The sequence below is a fragment of the Gossypium arboreum genome, chromosome 12 (assembly GCF_025698485.1).
Source record: "Gossypium arboreum isolate Shixiya-1 chromosome 12, ASM2569848v2, whole genome shotgun sequence".
NCBI lineage: Eukaryota > Viridiplantae > Streptophyta > Magnoliopsida > Malvales > Malvaceae > Gossypium > Gossypium arboreum.
Window position 1 is genome coordinate 82,679,048 of NC_069081.1, and position 13,702 is coordinate 82,692,749.

Here is a 13,702-nt window from a genome sequence, read left to right on the forward strand (position 1 = left end):
GCATGTGTTGCAGATAAGGATTTAGCCCGAACGGGTAATCCGATGATCTCAAAATAGAAAGAATCTAGCCCGGATGGGTGTTCCTTGAGTGATCGAGCCTCCCAAAGAATATGATGCATTAAGGATTTAGCCCGAATGAGTAATCCTATTGAGGACTGAATTTAGCCTAGACTGGCAATTCAGATCCAAGCTTATGAAAGCAATTGTCGTTAAAAAGGGATTTAGTCTGAACTGGTAAGCTCAACATTGCTCTACGAGTTAGTACTATGGGGGATTTAGCCTGGACTGGTAATCCCACCATAAGGTGTAAGGTTCACGGGGGTGCATACTTGAGATGATCACTTGTATGATTTGACGGTAAATGGTAATCCCTCAAGATTTTTTATAAATTCAACGGGAATTAACATGCTAAAATAAGGAATGAGAATATTGAATTGATGAGCTCATCTATGACTAATAACATGATGTATTGTTATGAGACTAATTTGATGATTGAGTGTATGTGATTGGGAAACTATTTCATGCTTGTTGGAATTATTGCCTAAATATGGTTGTATTGTAATTAATGGGTAAGTTTACTTTCCAGTTACCTAGACTTACTAAGCATATAAATGCTTACCCCTTTCTCCTTTCCTTGTCTTACAGAGCTCGAGGACTCGTGAAGATTGGAAGACGGTTGGAGAATCAATACATATCGACTTGTCCTGTTTTGGTATATAGATACTTACATTTTGTTTAATGGCATGTATAGGATTTTTGGTTATTTTGTTATATGTGTCATTTGGCTAGCCAATGTAAGGGCTTGAATGATATACCTATTCATTTTGTATATGGCTATAAGACATGGCTCAATTTGATGTAGGTTGTAACCTACTAATTGTGCATGTTGGTGTTTAAATGTTCATTAGATGGTTAAATGTGGTATATCATGAATAGACAAGTGGAATGTGGCCAAACCACTTGGAGATGGCTAGGTCATAACTGGCAATGAGTTATAAATAGCCAAGTCTAAATGTGTTTGATGGTATGGTAATTTTTTATATAAAAAGGATAATTTAGCATGTATTAAACAGATGAGATGAGGTTAAAGGGAAATGAGTTATGCTAAGGCTGATTAAGAGTATAATTAGGCCATGTTAAATACCCTTGAAATCTTTAAGTGTGTATGGATCTTAGAGGGTGACCAAAGGCTTGGAAAATAACCCTCAAAGGGTCTACACAGGTAGACAGACGGGAATGTGTCTAGGCCGTGTGTGACACACGGTCAGCCCTCATGGGCGTGTTGCCTAGCCGTGTGTCCCCTGCACCTAAAATTTTAGGTCTGTTTGCATGGTAGTAAACACACGGGTAGAGACTCGGCCATGTGTCTCTGCCATGTGGAGGAAACGTCCTAGCACACGGGCGTATGCCTTGGCCATGTGCCTCAAAATGAATGATGACGTCATAAACAGAATGTTTGGGTTTTTGGACACGGGCGACTAGACGGGCGTGTCTAGGCCGTCTGAGGGACACAGGCCAAGGACAAGGGCGTGTGCGCGGCCATGTGAAATCTGATGTAGGCTCGAATTGGAAAATAAATTTAATTAATTCCACATAGGGAAGGGACACGGGCGTGTCCCAAGCACACGGGCATGTGCATTTCCTCCACACGGGCGTGTGAGGCTTAAACCTAAAAATTTTCCTAAGAATTTCTTAAGCTCTCGGTTTAGTCCCGGACCATTCTTAATGCATGTTTTGGGTCTCGTACGCCTATAATAGGGACATTGTGACGTTGCTTGTTTGGTTTTAAATTAAAATGAAATTTTATAACCCATATTTTTTGAAAGTATCTGAGTATATGTCTGGTAACGCTTTGTACCTTGTCCCGGTCTAGGGTAGGGTAAGGGGTGTTATATTTAATGTTATTAGAGCTACGATTTAGTCAGCATGTATTGAGTATAGCTATACATGCCATTATAAAAGTTATGATAGTGTGACATCTCCTATCCATTTTTAATTGTATTTGTATATAGTAAATGTCTTCCAATCAAGCACAAGATGAGTCTGAGGGAGCCGAGAGCCATGCTCCAGCTTCCGTTCAGTGAGCTACTGCTAGTAGTAGTAGAAGGCCTTTGTCTGAAGGCTAGAAAGAGGCAACAGCTGCCTTTTTCAAGATGATGGATGAATGGTTTGGGGATTATTTAAGAAATAGCCCCAACATACCACGACCTCCTCCGCCCCCTGTTCGGCCTGAGGGAGAAGTGCCACAGGGTATGGCACCCGCGAGAATTGGTAAAGCCCTAGTGGACAAACTTAGAAAATATGGGGCTGAAGAGTTTAGAGATAAGGTTGATGATGATGTTGAACGAACTGAGTTCTGGCTCTAGAATACTGTGCGAGTTTTGGATGAATTGTCATGTACATCCGAGGAATGCTTGAAGTGTGTTGTATCTCTTCTGAACGATACAGTGTATCATTGGTGGAAGACGATATCCTCAGATATACCAAAGGAAGACATTACATGGGAGTTCTTCTAAGCTAAGTTTAAAAAGAAATACATCAGTCAAAGGTTTTTGGACTTGAAACGAAAGGAGTTCCTGGAACTCAAACAAGGAAATAAGACTGTGTCAGAGTACGAAGGGGAATTCGTAAGGTTAAGTCAGTATGCAACAGAGTGGGTCTAATCAAAGACAAAAATGTGTAAGCACTTCAAGGAAGGCTTGAATTAGGAAATTAAATTGCTGATTAGGATCCTTGAGATACAAGAATTTGCCACATTAGTTGACTGGGCCAAGAAGGCCGAAGAGCTAAATAATGAAAGAAAGCAAGCTAAGAGAGAAGCTCGAGTTTCGAGTAAGAGGTCTAGTGGCTGAGCACGCTCCTTTCCCACAAAGAAATCGAGAAGTCACCAAGAATGTTCCACTTAATTAGTAGGATATTCGGGTAGAGCAAGAAGGTCCAAGTGACATAACCCGAAGTCTTCTTCCCCTATAGTAACTAGTGTGGGACGCGTAGATGATCAAATGCTGAAGTGTAAAAGTTGCAACGAATTTCACTTCAAAGAGTGTCGAATGAAGAGTGGTGCGTGTTTCAGATGTGGGTCTCTGACCATTTTCTCAAAGACTGCCCGAAGCGAGCTAATAAAGAGGTTGAATTAGCTCTGCAGCCGAATGCTCCTATTTCTCGAGATAGACATCTGAGACATCCCGAAAGTGCAAGTGGCAGTCGAACTACTATCAAGGATGCTACTGCAAAATCAGAGGCTCGAGTCCCGACAAGAACTTATGCAATACGCACTCGAGAGGAAGCCTCTGCTCCCGATGTCATCATGGGTACATTTTCTATTTATAATACTCATGTCATTGCCTTAATTGATCCAGGATCAACCCATTCATACATTTGCATGAAATTGTTTTCTAGCATGGACATGTCTATAGAGCCTATGAAATATATGGTTAAGGTGTCAAACCCTCTAGGCAAGTCAGTTCTAGTTGGTAAAGTTTGTAAGAATTGTCCCTTGATGATTCAAGGTCATTGTTTCCCGGCTAACCTTATGTTATTTCCATTCGATGAGTTTGATGTAATACTTGGCATGGATTGGTTAGCTATGCATGATGTGATTATAAATTGTGGTAGTAAGTATATTGAATTGAAATGCTCAGATGGTGAGATTCTCTGAATTGATTCAAGCGAGTTGGATACTCCGCCGGTTGTGATTATCTCAATGATGGCTCAAAGGTATATGAGAAAAGGATATTAAGCCTACCTTGCTTTTGTGTTGAATACTAAAGAATCTGAGTTGAAATTGGAATTGGTGATAGTATGTGAGTATCCGAATGTGTTTCCAGAAGAGCTACCTAGATTACCTCCCATTAGAGAAGTAGAGTTTGGTATTGAACTAGTGCTTGAGACAGCTCCCATTTCTATTGCTCCGTATAAGATGGCACCAACCAAGCTGAAAGAGTTAAAGGCACAGTTGTAAGAACTGATGGATAAAGGTTTTACAAGACTGATTTTTTCACCTTGCAGTGCTCCAGTATTATTTGCAAAGAAGAAAGATGGATCTATGAGGTTATGCATAGACTACCGACAGCTCAACAAGGTAACCATCAAGAACAAGTAACCGTTACCAAGAATCGATGACTTGTTTGATCAATTAAAGGGAGCCATTGTGTTTTCTAAAATAGATCTAAGATCTAGCTACTATCAGTTGCGAGTAAAAGAGTCAGATGTACCTAAGACTGCTTTTAGGATGAGGTATGGTCATTTCGAGTTCCTCGTCATGCCTTTTGGTCTAACGAACGCCTCCGCCGTGTTTATGGACTTAATAAATCATGTTTTTTAGCCATACTTAGACAAGTTTGTTGTTGTGTTTATTGATGATATCATGATTTATTCCAAGGATGAGATTGAGCATGCGGGACATTTGAGAACGATTTTACAGATCTTACGGGACAAACATTTGAACGCTAAATTTAGCAAGAGTGAGTTTTGGCTTCGAGAGGTTGAATTCCTTGGTCATATTGTGTTTGGTGATGGCTTCCTAGTTGGTCCAAATAAAATATCTGCTATTGTTGAGTGGAAGTTGCCGAAGAGCGTAACCGAGCTTAGAAGCTTTTTCGACTTAGCCGGTTACTATCGATGCTTCGTAAAAGGATTTTCGATGATTGCAACTACTTTGACGAGGTTGCTGCAAAAGGATGTTAAATTTGAATGGCAGAAAATTATCAGCAGAGTTTTGAGAAATTGAAGGCATTGCTAACCGAAGCTCCAGTTTTAGTGCAACCAGAGCCGGGAAAGGAATTCGTGGTCTATAGTGATGCGTCCTTAAATGGACTAGGTTGCGTGCTTATTCAAGAGGGAAAAGTAATAGCATATGCTTCAAGGCAACTAAACCCGCACGAGAAAAATTATCCAACACACGATTTGGAGCTAGCTGCTATTGTATTGGCCTTGAAGATTTCGAGACACCATTTGTATGGTGAAACTTGCCATATTTTCACAGATAACAAGAGTTTGAAATATTTGAGTACTCAAAAAGAATTGAATTTGAGACAACGGAGATGGTTAGAGTTGCTTAAAGATTATGAACTGATCATTGACTACCACCCAGGAAAGGCGAATGTGGTCGCAAATGTACTAAGTAGAAAATCCCTGTTTGCCATCAGAGCATTGAACACGCAGTTGGCTTTGTTAGATGATGGTTCAGTTTTGGCAGAGTTAAGAGTCAGACCAATGTTTCTACAAGAAATTTTCAATGCTCAGATCAATGATAGTGACTTGCAAGCCAAGAGAGCTTAATACGAGTCAGGCACTGAATCAGATTTTTGGATTAGTTTCAACGGTTGCTTGATGTTCAGAGATAGGGTCAGTGTACTGAGAGACGATGAGCTGATTTAGAAATTTTTTCAAGAGGTGCATGATAGCTATTTATCTATTCAGCCGAGAAGTACCAAGATGTACAATGATTTGAAGAAAATGTATTGGTGGAATGGCATGAAAAGAGACATCTCTGAATTTGTATCGAAATGCTTGATATGTCAACAAGTCAATGATGAACACCAAGTACCTTCAGGTTTATTACAACCCGTGATAGTTCCCGAATGGAAATGGGACAGGGTTATAATGGATTTTGTGACAGGATTGCCGTTAACACCGAAGAGCAAAGATGCCATTTGGGTTATAGTTGATAGACTAACGAAGTCAGCTCATTTTATTCCTGTAAGGACAGATTTCTCTCTTAACAGATTGGCTGACTTGTACATATCCGAGATTGTGAGACTACACAGGATGCTGTTGTCGGTTATTTTAGATAGGGATCCAAGATTCACTTCGAGATTTCAAAGAAGTTGCAAGAAGCTTTGGGTACAAAGTTGAGTTTTAGTACGACATTCCTCTCGTAGACAGATGGTTAGTCTGAACGGTACGATTCAGACTCTCGAGGACATGTTAAGGTGTGTGTCCTTGAACTTCAAGGCAGTTGGAAAAAATGTTTACCATTACTGGAATTTGCCTACAACAACAGTTTCTAGACGTGTTTAAAAATGGAACCTTATAAGGCATTGTATGGCCAGATGTGTCGAACACCATTGTACTAGACAGAACTCAAAGGACACCAGATTCATGAAATTGATTTGATCAAGGAAACTGAAGAAAAGGTTAAAGTAATACGTGATTGTTTGAAAGAGGCATCGGATAGGCAAAAGTTATATGCTAATTTGAAAAGAAAGGAGATTGAATTTCAAGTTGGAGACAAAGTGTTCTTGAAAGTATCTCCATGGAAAAAGGTCTTAAGATTTGGTCGAAAAGGCAAACTGAGTCCAAGGTTTATTGGACCCTACGAGATTACTGAGAAAGTTAGACCGTTGGCCTACTGCTTACATTGCCATCAGAATTGGAAAAGTTTCATGATGTATTCCATGTATCCATGTTGCGAGAAACCATGAGAAGTCAATATCCAAACCTGTTTATTGGTAAGACTTTCGAGGACGGAAATCCCTAAGGGGGAGAAATATAACTTCCCAAATTATGGCCTAGTCAGAATAGTGGTTTTGAGACCACAAATCTGATGTTAAAATAATTATTTTATGATTATTATGAGGTCTAGGATATGAAAATAAGCATGTGTTAAATTTTCATGAAGAAACTCTATGTGTAAGGTGTCCAATTGGAAATTAAGGACCAAATTGAATAAATTACAAAACTTGTGTTTTAGAATCAATTAGTATGAAATTGCTATGGATTATTAATTAGAGCTCCTTAAAGAGTAAGTTTTCCAATTTCTAAGTTTTTGGACAAAAATGGGCATGCGTGGAAAATTTTGGAAGTTTAGTAATGAAGTGCATTTTGGTCATTTGGTTAATTAAAGAATAAAAAGAGAAAAATAAGTCAAAATCATGTCATTCATCTTCTCCATGCTGCCAAAATTTGCATGCCCTCCATAGCTAGGGTTTTCAACATTTCAAGCTCAATAGTAAGTGCTCCCTAGCCCCGTTTTTAACGTTTTTCGTAATTTTGAGATCCTCATAACATTCTCTCTCTATTTCTACCCATATTTCAAGCTAGGATTCATGTTCAAAAGTTTACCCATGCATGAGATGTTGTCTTTTGATGATTTATGGAGGGACATGAGAGTTTAAATGATGGTAAACAACTTTTGCTAAGTGGTTTTTCATGGAAATGGCCTAAAGGACTAAATTGTAAAATTTGTGGAAATGGGTGTGAAAATATAGAATGAATGGAAAACATGGGCTGCTATAAGTGTGTATAACATTTGGCTAGGCTTGGGTAGCCAAGGAATTATATGCATTTCAGTATACGAGTCCTAAGACTAAATTGTAAATATTGTGAAAAGTTAAGGGCAAAATGGTCATTTTGCCTGGGGTGAGTTTTAGGCCTAAAATGAATAGTGTGATGTATTAATAATCTAATTTTATTAATATAGACCCTGAGGAACAAATTTTAGAGGTTGACCATGGAAAATGAAAGGTTTCAGAATAGTCGAGACATGAAACCGAAGCAATTACCAGGTAAGTTCGTATAACCCGAAGTAAACTCTTAATATACTTAAACATGCATGTTCTTGAATGTATGAGAATTTAAATATTCATTACATGATAATTCATGAAATGGGATTGTGTAAATGAAAAATGATAAATGTCCCTGTTGAAATAGAAAGGGAAAATCCGATGGATAAATTATGGCTTGCATGATACAAGATCCTGCATGTGTTGCAAAAAAAGAATTTAGCCCAGACGGGTAATTCGATGACCTCAAAATAGAAAGGATCTAGCCTGGACGGGTGTTCCTAGAGTGATCGAGCCTCCTGAAGAATACGGTGCATTAAGGATTTTGCCTGAACGGGTAAGCCGATTGAGGACTGAATTTAGCCTAAATTGGCAATTCAGATCCAAGCTTATAAGAGCAATTGCCATTAAAAAGGGATTTAGCCTGGACTGGTAATCCCGACATTGCTCTATGAGTTAGTACTATAGGGGATTTAGCCTGGACTGGTAATCCCACCATAAGGTGTAAGGTTCACGGGAGTGCATACTTGAGATGATCACTTGTATGATTTGACGGTAAACTGTAATCCATCGAGATTTTCTAGAAATTCAACGGTAATTAACATGCTAAAATAAAGAATGGGAATATTGAATTGATGTGCTCATCTAAGACTAATGACATGATGTATTGTTATGAGACTAATTTGATGATTGAGTGTATGTGATAAGAAAACTATTTCATGCTCGTTGGAATTATTGCCTAAATATGGTTGTATGCTAATTAACTGGTAAGTTTACTTTCCAATTATCCAGACTTACTAAGCATATAAATGCTTACCCCCTTCTCCTTTCCCTGTCTTATAGAGCTCGAGGACTCGTGAAGTGTAACCTCCTGATTTTAGGCCTAGTCGGAACAGTGGTTTCGGGACCACAAATCTGATGAGAAAAATTCATTTTTATTATACTTTTACGGTTTACGATTTCACGGAATGATTTCGTGAAAATTTCGTTTGAAAATTTCGACGTTTGGGCACTCAATTTGGTCAAAAGGACTAAATTGTAAAAAAGTAAAAAAGTTGAGTTCTACATGTTAGAAGTGTCTAATTGTTATGATTTATTAAATTAAAGGTCCTTAAATGGTAATTGAAGTTTGTGGACAAAAATGGACATGGTATGATAGGTTTTTAAAAGTTTTTCATTAAGGGCATTTTAGTAAATTAGTAATTAAATGAATTAAAAATGCCAAAATAAGCCAAATTTGCTCATCTTCTTCCTAATGGCCGAATTTTTCATGAAAAACACCATGGCTTTCAAGCTTTCCAAGCTCATTTGTAAGTGATCCCGAGCCCCGTTTTTAATGTTCTTTACATTTTTGAAGTCCCGGTAACATGTTCTAGCTATTTCTACCATTATTTTGAGCTAGGGTTTGTGTTTAAAAATTTACTCATGAATGATATGCTTGTATATTGATGTTTAATGGTAAAATATGAAGCTTGAAATTGTGTTAAACAACTTTTGCTAAGTGATTTTACGTGAAAACGAGTAAAAGGACATAATCGGTAAAAATACCTAATGTTCATAAGTACATGTTAGAGTGAGAATTTGATGTTGCCATAGAAGGGAAAAATGATCAGCGTGTCATAAAACATAAAAAAATAGGATGGAGCTTAATTTCCAAACCTTGGGGAAAAAGTGCAAATATGCAAAATTTTAGGGGTCAAAATACAAATTTGTAAAAATATGATTTTTGGACCCGTATGAATAATGTGACTAATTATTAGGCTAAATGTGATATTATAGATGAAGGAAATCGAGATTCAGGCTTAAATCGAGAAAATACAAGGTTATGAACTAAAATGGTAAATTATCGTTTCTGGATCGAGGTAAGTTCGTGTGTTAATAATAATGCAATACCATGCATGAACTGTAATTCTCTATTGATATGGCATAAATTGTATGATTTAATATGTTAAGAGAAGTTGATGGATGGTATGTATGATATGGAAAAATGTAATGCTTGTTGTGTCATGTGAAATTGAATGGCAAATTATTGTTACATGAATTGAGTGTTAAATTACTATTACCTGGGTTGTATGAATTGCTACATGGTTGTACTTGATGAGATTTCTAAAAGTTTGTACGTAAATAATTTATCGATTCTTTTTATTTTATTATATTTTATTATCATATGAAATGTGGCTGCCTATAGAATGACTATTTCTTGTAAATTGCAAATTGAAAAAGGACTATGAATAAATTTGTAACATGTTGGAAAGTGAGGAATCTCCCGGTTGAGCCTTTGGAATAGAAATGATAAGAATGATCTATTGTGAGGTCACGTGTGTAGTACTAAGTGTAGGCTACTACGTGTACCGGATAATTGCTTGCATATGTAGTACTAAGTGCAAGCTACTATCCGTACCCGATAACTTCGATCACGTGTGTAGTACTAAGTGCAGGCTACTACGTGTATTAGATGGTTAGGTCATGTGTGTAGTACTAAGTGCAGGCTACTACGTGTACCGGATAATTGGTCACATGTGTAGTACTAAGTGCAGCGTACTATTCGTACTATATAGCCTTGTCTAGAAGTGTGAAAATATGTGTAGGCAACTGAGTATTAGTTATTATTCTGAAGAGTTCAACAGGAAAATCGATTAAGTAAAAATACATGTGAACATGATTATATGATGAATAAGTGTAGGAATATGTTTATGAAAATTATGAGCAATGTGCTCGATATTTGAGTGAACTTCGATAAGACAAAATGGATTAAGTGAAATTATGTAAGAGTGAATTTTAGTAGTAAAATAGTGTTGGACAGCAACAGTTGCGTGACTTTGAAAATTCACCAAAAATTGTGTAATTTGAATTAAATTTTAAAAAAATTATGAAATTAAATATTGATGAGTCTATTTGCATATAAAAGAAACAAGGGAGCAAAAGAGTTCTATATTATGTGATATTCTAATTTTTGTGAGTTAGTATTAGAATGAATTCGAGATCCCCTGTTCTGAATTGGAAAAATTGTTAAAACTTGTACAAAAATAATTATGAGTTATAATTTATATGAATAGAATCTTCGATGAGTCTAATTTCAGGAGGAATGGATGGAATCATCATCCGAGTCTCAAAATATGAGATAAATAATTTTTAGTGAAGAGAGGTCAGAACTGTTGGACAGCAAAATAGGTGAAATTTTAATGAATAAAATGTACTAATTGGCTAAACCAAAAATTCTAAAAATTTTATGAGAGAAAGATATATGAGTCTAGTTTCAAGGAAAATTAAGGAAACTAAATTTGGAGTTTTCTAGCTTCAGATATGAATGATTTAGTAACTATAACTCAATAAAACAGCTTAACCAGAACTTGTGTAATTGTACAATTATAGTGTTTTATTTTGAAAAGCATGTTAGTAATTGCTTATTAATTTCATATGGACTTAATAAGCATAAATCTTACCCATCCTCTCCATTTCTTTAGTATTGGTAGGTCGGCTTGGGGTTGGAGATCGTCGGAGGTAAAATCACACTATCAAACTATCATTTTTGGGAGAAATAATTCAAATATTAGAAATATCACGTGGGTGGCATGTATAGGAATTTGGTTTGTGATATGCATTATTATTATGATTTTGACCATACGTATCAGTCTGTATTGAGTTATCGTATATGATCATGAGATGTGGTCCTTATCCATTATGGTTTATAAGTTTAATTAATCATGACATGTCCTATGTTTTGATGTGATGATATAGTTAGCTTTGTTTGTTTTGCATGATTGGTAATACATCAGGTAAGTTAAAGGCAGGCTAGTAGATCATGAATTAAATGGAAATGAGTAATGTTGCCTTGAATATGTATGTTTAATGGACAAATTGGTAACTACATTATGATGGTATAAAATGAGAATAAGATTTAGCATGTCTAGTTCTAGTTAATGTAAGAATGTATATTATATACATGATGGTAAGCAAATATGTTGAAAGTGAATGACATGTTATTGCATGATTATGGATGTGTAAGTGCTCATTTATGCCACATTATATGTCTTTAAATATGAGTCTATGCATGTGTTCGAAAAGTTTTGAATTAAATGAAATTTTATGGCCCGATTTTCATCTATGTGTATGGTTAAGTCTAGTAATGCCTCGTACTCTGTTCCGGCCTTGGATACTGGTAAAGGGTGTTACATTTGGTGGTATCAGAGCTATGGTTTAGTCGGTTCTCGGACTAACCTAGCATGTGTAAAAGTCCAGCTATACATGCCACCGATCCGTGATAGTGTGATGTCTCCCGACGCATATGAGAGCCATTTTGTTTAGAAAAAGGTACTCCAATCGAGCTACACCGACCATGTTGAATGTGATGCTAAAATTTTCGAGTAAAGTATAGGCATGACGAACTGAAACTTGGAAAGGTACGAATGAGGATTCATGAAATGTGTACATGGTGAAATGAGCTTAGCTATGATTAATAGATAATTCTATGATGTAAATGGTTGATTTGCTTGAATGAGTGCATGTGTTTAGATAACTTACCAAAGATATAGATGGAATTAATATTCACGTAAGCTTATATGAAAAATCATGGTTGATAAGCTCGTATAGCTTAAGTAAATGTGTAATTGCTTGGACTGATTCGTATGATTGTAACGATATGTCTAAATGATAGTGTACGAGGTAAAAGTATGGATTGTGATAAACTTATCTGTGTTTGTTGGCTCACGTATGATATCATTTGCATGAATTATATGATTAAATGAATAGATAAGTAAAGTTATCCAGAAAACATGAAATGCATGCATAATTATACTTGACTAAATGAGATAACTGGAAAGTGGGCATTAAATCAATATGAATGTTAGTTATTCGAAATGAATGACATGATTGAGATATGATTGCTATGATGAAAGCTGCGTTACATGTATATGTATATGAGAGTTAAGTCAGAGGCCCTATGACCCCTTCCCCCTTACCAAAGTGGTGTTTTATAATGGAAGTTCTTGAGATTTATGTTGAATGAGTTCCCAGGTGACAAACCAAAGAGTTCAATGATGGAATGGTTATAAGCATGATTAGAGATTGAGAATGGGTTGATAAGTACAGACATGAGCTAGAAAGATATCGGATTGATCGAAAGATTGTTTAACTTTCGCAACATCGTGTTAGCGAAAAAGTTAATTTTGGTAAAACGATCTATCTTGGTATGATGTCGAGAAATGTATTGATTGAAATTACCTCATGAACTGGTTTTCTTAGTGAAGGGAATATTATGGAATTTGGGATGGCAGAAATAGTTAAAGGAATAATGTTCAAAATAAGGAAATGTTCCGTGATCTTAACGTTAGACGAATGTGTTGTTAGTCTAATTGGATTATAATCTGCATGGTTCTGTTTTTCTTTGGTATTTTGTTATATTCCGCCTGTTGGGAATCAATGATAAATTGTGTATGGTGCCATGATTCTATTTCTATCGATCATTGCTCTAATTGATTTTATATATATACGAGAAGCATATAGTTCTGGTTGTATTTGTTGTCAATGGTTTGGAATAATGTTATTCTGGACTTATTTTCTTTGAAAAACCATTGGGGTCTTTCATGTTTTTATGAATCTGGTTCTCGGTCTTCTGATGCAGTGCTGTAAATTGGATTCTCGTATCATGGATTTCTTTATCTTGGATTTCTTTATTCTGGCCTTCTCTGTTTTAGATTTCTCTATCTTGGTTTTTCTGGATATTTTATCTTGTAACTTGTTGACCATGGCTCGCATTTAGAGATGACCTTCAGCTTGTGATTGATGTATATAAAGAACAAATATGACTATACCTCTGAATTGATCCTGATAATGTGGTGAAATTTCAAGTCCCAATGTGTATAGTGGATTTCTTTTCTCAAGTAAGTTAATTAGAGTTAATGTATTCAGTTGAGGTATCGGTATTACTTATGCTAATGCATTTGTTATGGTCTTCGATTGGCATGATGAGTGAATTTGGAATGATGCATGTTGAATTGTTCTGTTGATTAGAAGAGAGAATTTCTTGAAATATCAATTACGGATGAATAAGGTTTGACTTGATTGTTCAATCTGTATGGAATATATGTTTAGAATCTAATGAAATGTTCATGCTTGAGAATAAGATTTTATTTCTTCACGGGTAAAAAGACGAATAGTCTAATTAAGAAGTGTATGTTTCCTGGAAGAATCGAATGCGA